At 29.5% G+C, this 5159-nt stretch overlaps 2 long non-coding RNA genes across 2 annotated transcripts; both read right to left on the bottom strand.

Annotated features, from left to right (window-relative positions):
* Nucleotides 1–1459: 1459 nt before the first annotated feature.
* LOC135931985 (uncharacterized) lies at nt 1460–3955 on the bottom strand. The gene is made up of 3 exons (XR_010573239.1): nt 3885–3955; nt 1759–2217; nt 1460–1700 (listed from the first exon to the last, which is right to left on the bottom strand). It is a non-coding gene; the product is annotated as an uncharacterized LOC135931985 (long non-coding RNA).
* A 26-nt stretch (nt 3956–3981) lies between these two features.
* On the bottom strand, nt 3982–5129 carry LOC135922553 (uncharacterized). The gene is made up of 3 exons (XR_010570958.1): nt 5089–5129; nt 4805–4876; nt 3982–4121 (listed from the first exon to the last, which is right to left on the bottom strand). It is a non-coding gene; the product is annotated as an uncharacterized LOC135922553 (long non-coding RNA).
* Between the last annotated feature and the right edge of the window lie 30 nt (nt 5130–5159).

The following is a 5159-nucleotide window of genomic DNA, read 5'->3' as shown; positions in this document are numbered from 1 at the left end:
TGTTTTTTTTTAAATAAAAAATTTACTTTTTACAATACAAATTCCTCAAATGTTCTCACCTTATTCATCAATATTATTTATCATGTATCGCGGTATAAAAATATCGCTCATTGATCTATCTATTATTATTCTGTTTCCATCACCACTTTTTGCGCATGGCAAACGCACATATGAACGGGAAGATAGGCCCCATTTTGACTCCATGTATCTTCGGAAGGGAGTGGTAAAAAAAATATTTGAGGGAAAGGGGTGCCTCCAAAACGTTGGCTGAGAATAATGGATTTCCCTTCTTCAACCCATATCTTAGATTCAAAAATAATGAATTGCCATCAAATTAGATGTCTCAACTGCATTTTTTTCGAATTATTGAGAAGTGGAGATGGAAAAATATAATAATGATCGAGCAATTATTATGTCCCCTATTTTAATCATATTTAAAATTTTATTTTAATATAATAGATAAAAATTTGCTAAAATAATTACATGACGAAAGTTAATAAAATAATTTTTACACTTCATCTCATTTACGGCATATAATTATTATGCCACTAACATGTGTTTTCTAGTGGGAGGGGGAATTATTTTAATAGACCCCACTCTATAAATTCTATATAAAAGGCTTTAGACCCGTTTTTCGCAGACCTCTGGCTGGGTAAAACTTGTTGGAGGTAAGAACCCTGAAAACCCCTCAAACTTTTTGCAAATTTTATTAAAACTATATTTTCCACAAAACGGGAAATATATATAAAAATGGAGATTTTGATAGAACAGAAGGTCGCAAAAAAACATTTCAAAATATTTTACTTTTGGAATAACATATCAAATATATGGATTTTATGGAGAGACGTGCAGAAAATCTTTTAAGGGCCTTATTATTTTAAATAGCCATTATTAGCTATAAAAATTAAAAATAAATGTAATATATTTTTAAAAAATCCGGGCCAAGTCGGGCCTGAATATAAAACCTGGACTGGACCAAAAAAAAATTTTTTTTTTTTAAATCCGGGCCGGGTTGTGCAAATGGTACCTCTGCAGGTCTGACATGCAAGGTGTGGGTACTAAGAATGCAGAGTAAATCAGCTGTGATTTTGTTAGCGATTAATTTCGCGTAACGGGTAAGTTATTTGATAAAATTATACAAACTATCCGCAAATATAATCTTAAACGAGATACGCGTGCTAGAGAGCTTAAATATCATTAGGCCCGACCCGAACCGAAAAAGACCGGCCAATATTTTTTTATTGTGGCCCGAACCAAAATTATTTTCAAAAATTGAGCTCACCCAAGACAAACTTAACTCGCGCACCCAGGAGTGGGGGAGGGGGGTAGGCTAACCACCATTTTTTTTATAACATAATTAAAAATGTTTAAACAACTCCCTTCCTTTCTATTTTTTTTATTGAATTTTCATCCATTGTGACAAAATAAAATAACGTATATATATTATTATAACCGAATTTAAAATGATTGATCTAATTAATTTTTTATATATAATATGAAATTTTAAAAAAAGTATATATTGCTGAATAAAATTTAATTATTATTTATGATTATCGTCCAATATTTTATGGTTTTAAAAAAAATATAAATTTTATATTAAAAAAAAAAATATTTATAAAAGTTTTGATTCCCTTTCCTTTGCACTCTTAATCTTCAGAACCATTATTACCGATATCGCTGGGTTTTGTCCATTTCTCGTACTATATATTTTTTTTAAAAAAACAAATGTCAATCATAAAAAATATATATAATAAAAACCTCGTCAAAGAAATCTTCGTACACTTGAGAATTAACCCCAAGATCATAATTTTGAGGCTTTTTAACGTTTTCCTCCTTCTTGTTAGACCATAGCAAATCGTTTAAAACTGTTTTATCCAAACAACTACCGATAGATTTTATGATATGGTTCGTAGTGGTGGGTCGTCCTCCAATCTTTGCATCGCCTCCGACATTAAGGAGGAGAGGTGACGAAGGTGATGAAGTCGTGTCATGGCCATTCGTTGAAGGGGATGGATAGGTATTGACGAGTTTGTAAGGGGTGATCAATTTTTTGATCACGTTACCTTCCTGCCCACTTTTGGGACTAAGGAAATCCCCATTCAAATGCAAGTTTTGGGGCTCTTTTTTAATACCCTCAACACCCTTTTCTTGGCTATTCTGCTTATTTAGGACCACAGTGACGGGACAGCCTTTGAGAGATCTGAGCAAATTAGCGTTCTTCATCAAATAATAAAAATATATTTAAACATATTATTTATTTATTTTTTAAAATTAAACAAATTAAATTCGGGGTCGCTTTAGAAATAAGGAGGTCTATAAAAGAACCAACTAAATATTTTAATTAGGATTCAACAAGCAGCCCGGGTTAGAAGTACGGAGAAGCCATTTATGGGAAAAAGTGTATAGCGAGTTTGTGAAAATTTGAATAATCGTATATCCTTTTTCTTCGTTCAAATTTGAAAACGAATGACTTTTATATTTGTTTATTTAGAAAATAATTTATTAATTTTTTCTACTTATATTTGTTTAGGTTTTGAAAAAATTTAAAAAGTTAAGTTAATTTTTTTTTCTTCTTAGAATGTTGTAACTTCCAAAAGTAAAAAAATATCTTGAACATTTTAATAATCTTTGAACGGTTTTCACGGATTTAAAATATGCTAACATATTTCATCTAACGGTCAGCTATAACTAAGTTTAGTCTAGAGCGAAGCTTATATTTTGGAGAAACACGAGTAGACCAACTAGATAAAAATTTAATATTATATTTATGATACTTATTTTTCAGTGCAATTATTCATATTTAAATCGTATTTTTTTTTCATTGAACAAACATTGCAAATTATTTTTATCGTATAATAAAAAAAAAATGTAGTCTTTACAATAAATAGACTTCTAAAATGTAACTATACTGTAATTAGTACCTTTTTCAAAAGTAACTTAAACACCACTAACCTATTTTTTTTTATTAACGAAGATCGCGAAAGGAACTTATAGTCTTTATACAATATATAGACTTCTAAAATGTAACTATACTGTAATTAGTAACTTTTTCAAAAGTAACTTAAACACCACTAACTTATTTTTTTTTATTAACGAAGATCGCGAAAGGAACTTATAGTCTTTACAATATATAGACTTCTAACATGTAACTATACTGTAATTAGTAACTTTTTCAAAAGTAACTTAAACACCACTAACTTATTTTTTTTTATTAACGAAGATCGCGAAAGGAACTTATAGTCTTTACAATATATAGACTTCTAAAATGTAACTATACTGTAATTAGTAACTTTTTTCAAAAGTAACTTAAACACCACTAACCTTTTTTTTTATTAACGAAGATCGCGAAAGGAAGTTACGAGATCCTTGAATCAAAAATTTTGAGATTGGAATAGGTTTGTATCTTACTTTAATTCTTAACCCTTTACCAAAAAAAACATGGTCCGCAGGCAAAGAAATTTACTCCACCATATTCATGGAAAAAAGGAGGAACATCCCATAATATATCAAAATTTTTTGACATACATATATGTATAATAATTTTCAAAATCATATGTTGTAAATAAAATGCCTGTCAAACAACTCCTATGCAAAACATGGTACCGATACTAATCTGCCAAACTTTGTTTCAAAATATGTAATTATGATAAGATTATGTATTCTCATGTTTACATGATTGATATGTTTAAAAATCATTGGAGGAAAACAAAACGGCTGGTGAAATTAGTTAGAGCTATAAATGACCATTTTTTTAAAGTTATTTCGGAAACTAGCCTTTTAGCTAACACTTCTAAATATGTTAATGTTAAAGGAAACTGACAAAAACAATATAGTTATATTATTTAGGAAGAATCAATATAAACATATATAAAAATAAATTTAACCTCCTTTAGAGAACTGTCCGTTAGGATTATGTAATTCTTTTTTTCTGGGACCCTAAACGCAACACTTTAAACAAAAAAAAATATTAATGAAATTAAACTTTGTTTCAATTGTTTTGCTGGCTTCTTGACTCGGTATCGGAGTTATTGAGCAATGTTTGGAGTGATCGACAAAACCATTATGCAAACACAAATGATTACAAAAATATGCTTTATCGCAGCAGTCAGACTTGTATATAGCTTTCCGAGATATTATGAATTATTAAACACATATATATATAAGATAGGTCAGTTTGTGTTGTTGACGGCTCGTCTGGCTAACTCAATACTTCACCCATCATAATATTCTGCAAGCCTGAAGATTTTGTTTATAGGAGGAACAACAGTCTAGACATATATTATCAAAATCTCGAGTCTTAGGGGAATATTTTTCTGGCTATAAAATCGAGTTAGCCGTTTTAAAAAATCGGCTCAAAACGAGCCGTTAAAAAATTATTAGAACCCAAAAATAAAAGATATAATGTCATGTGGCGTCTAGTTTTCTAATAAAATTGAATATTTTTATTTTTACATAAAAAATATTCGACAATAAAATTGATAAATTTCTAGATATATTTTTAAAAAAAATTCCAAGGCCCGACCCGACTCAGTCCGATTTATTTTAAATAAATCAGACCCAGCCCGAAGCCCGTTTGGGCCGGGCCGGTTTCGGGCCCGGCCTACATTTGCAGATCTGTAGATGGAAGTGTAAATAAATCAGAGTTTGATTCAAAGATCTTAGAGTTTTAGGTAGAATTTGACCAAAATCTTGTTCTCTCGAGCCATTGTCAACAAAATCTTCAAAAATCTATGAAGATTTTTTTTGTATTTCAAACTCTGAAAATTAAATATTTCATATAAGTCAAACTTTAAAGCTATTAAACCTGGTTTTTTGCAGTCGTAACATAAATTGAGTGACAGATTTGGAAATTTAGGATTTTCGGACATTCGTGAATCTATTCATCAGCGATTTTTTTAAAATAAATAATCAATTATAAAAAAAGAAAAGAAAGAAAGAAAGAAAGAAAAGAAAGAAGGAAAGAAAGAAAGAAAGAAAGAAAGAAAGAAAGAAAGAAAGAAAGAAAGAAAGAAAGAAAGAAAGAAAGAAAGAAAGAAAGAAAGAAAGAAAGAAAGAAAGAAAGAAACAAAGAATATATAGATTGAAAACCTGAATGTTCTATCCCAGGAGAATTTTTCTTTATAAAGTTTCTGTAATTTTCACAAATAAATGCAAATATA

This window comes from Gordionus sp. m RMFG-2023, chromosome 1 (genome assembly GCF_954871325.1).
Source record: "Gordionus sp. m RMFG-2023 chromosome 1, tfGorSpeb1-WG-v2, whole genome shotgun sequence".
Classification (NCBI taxonomy): Eukaryota; Metazoa; Nematomorpha; class Gordioida; order Chordodea; family Parachordodidae; genus Gordionus; species Gordionus sp. m RMFG-2023.
Note: the sequence above shows the minus strand (reverse complement) of the source record. Positions and strands in the feature narration are given on the sequence as shown.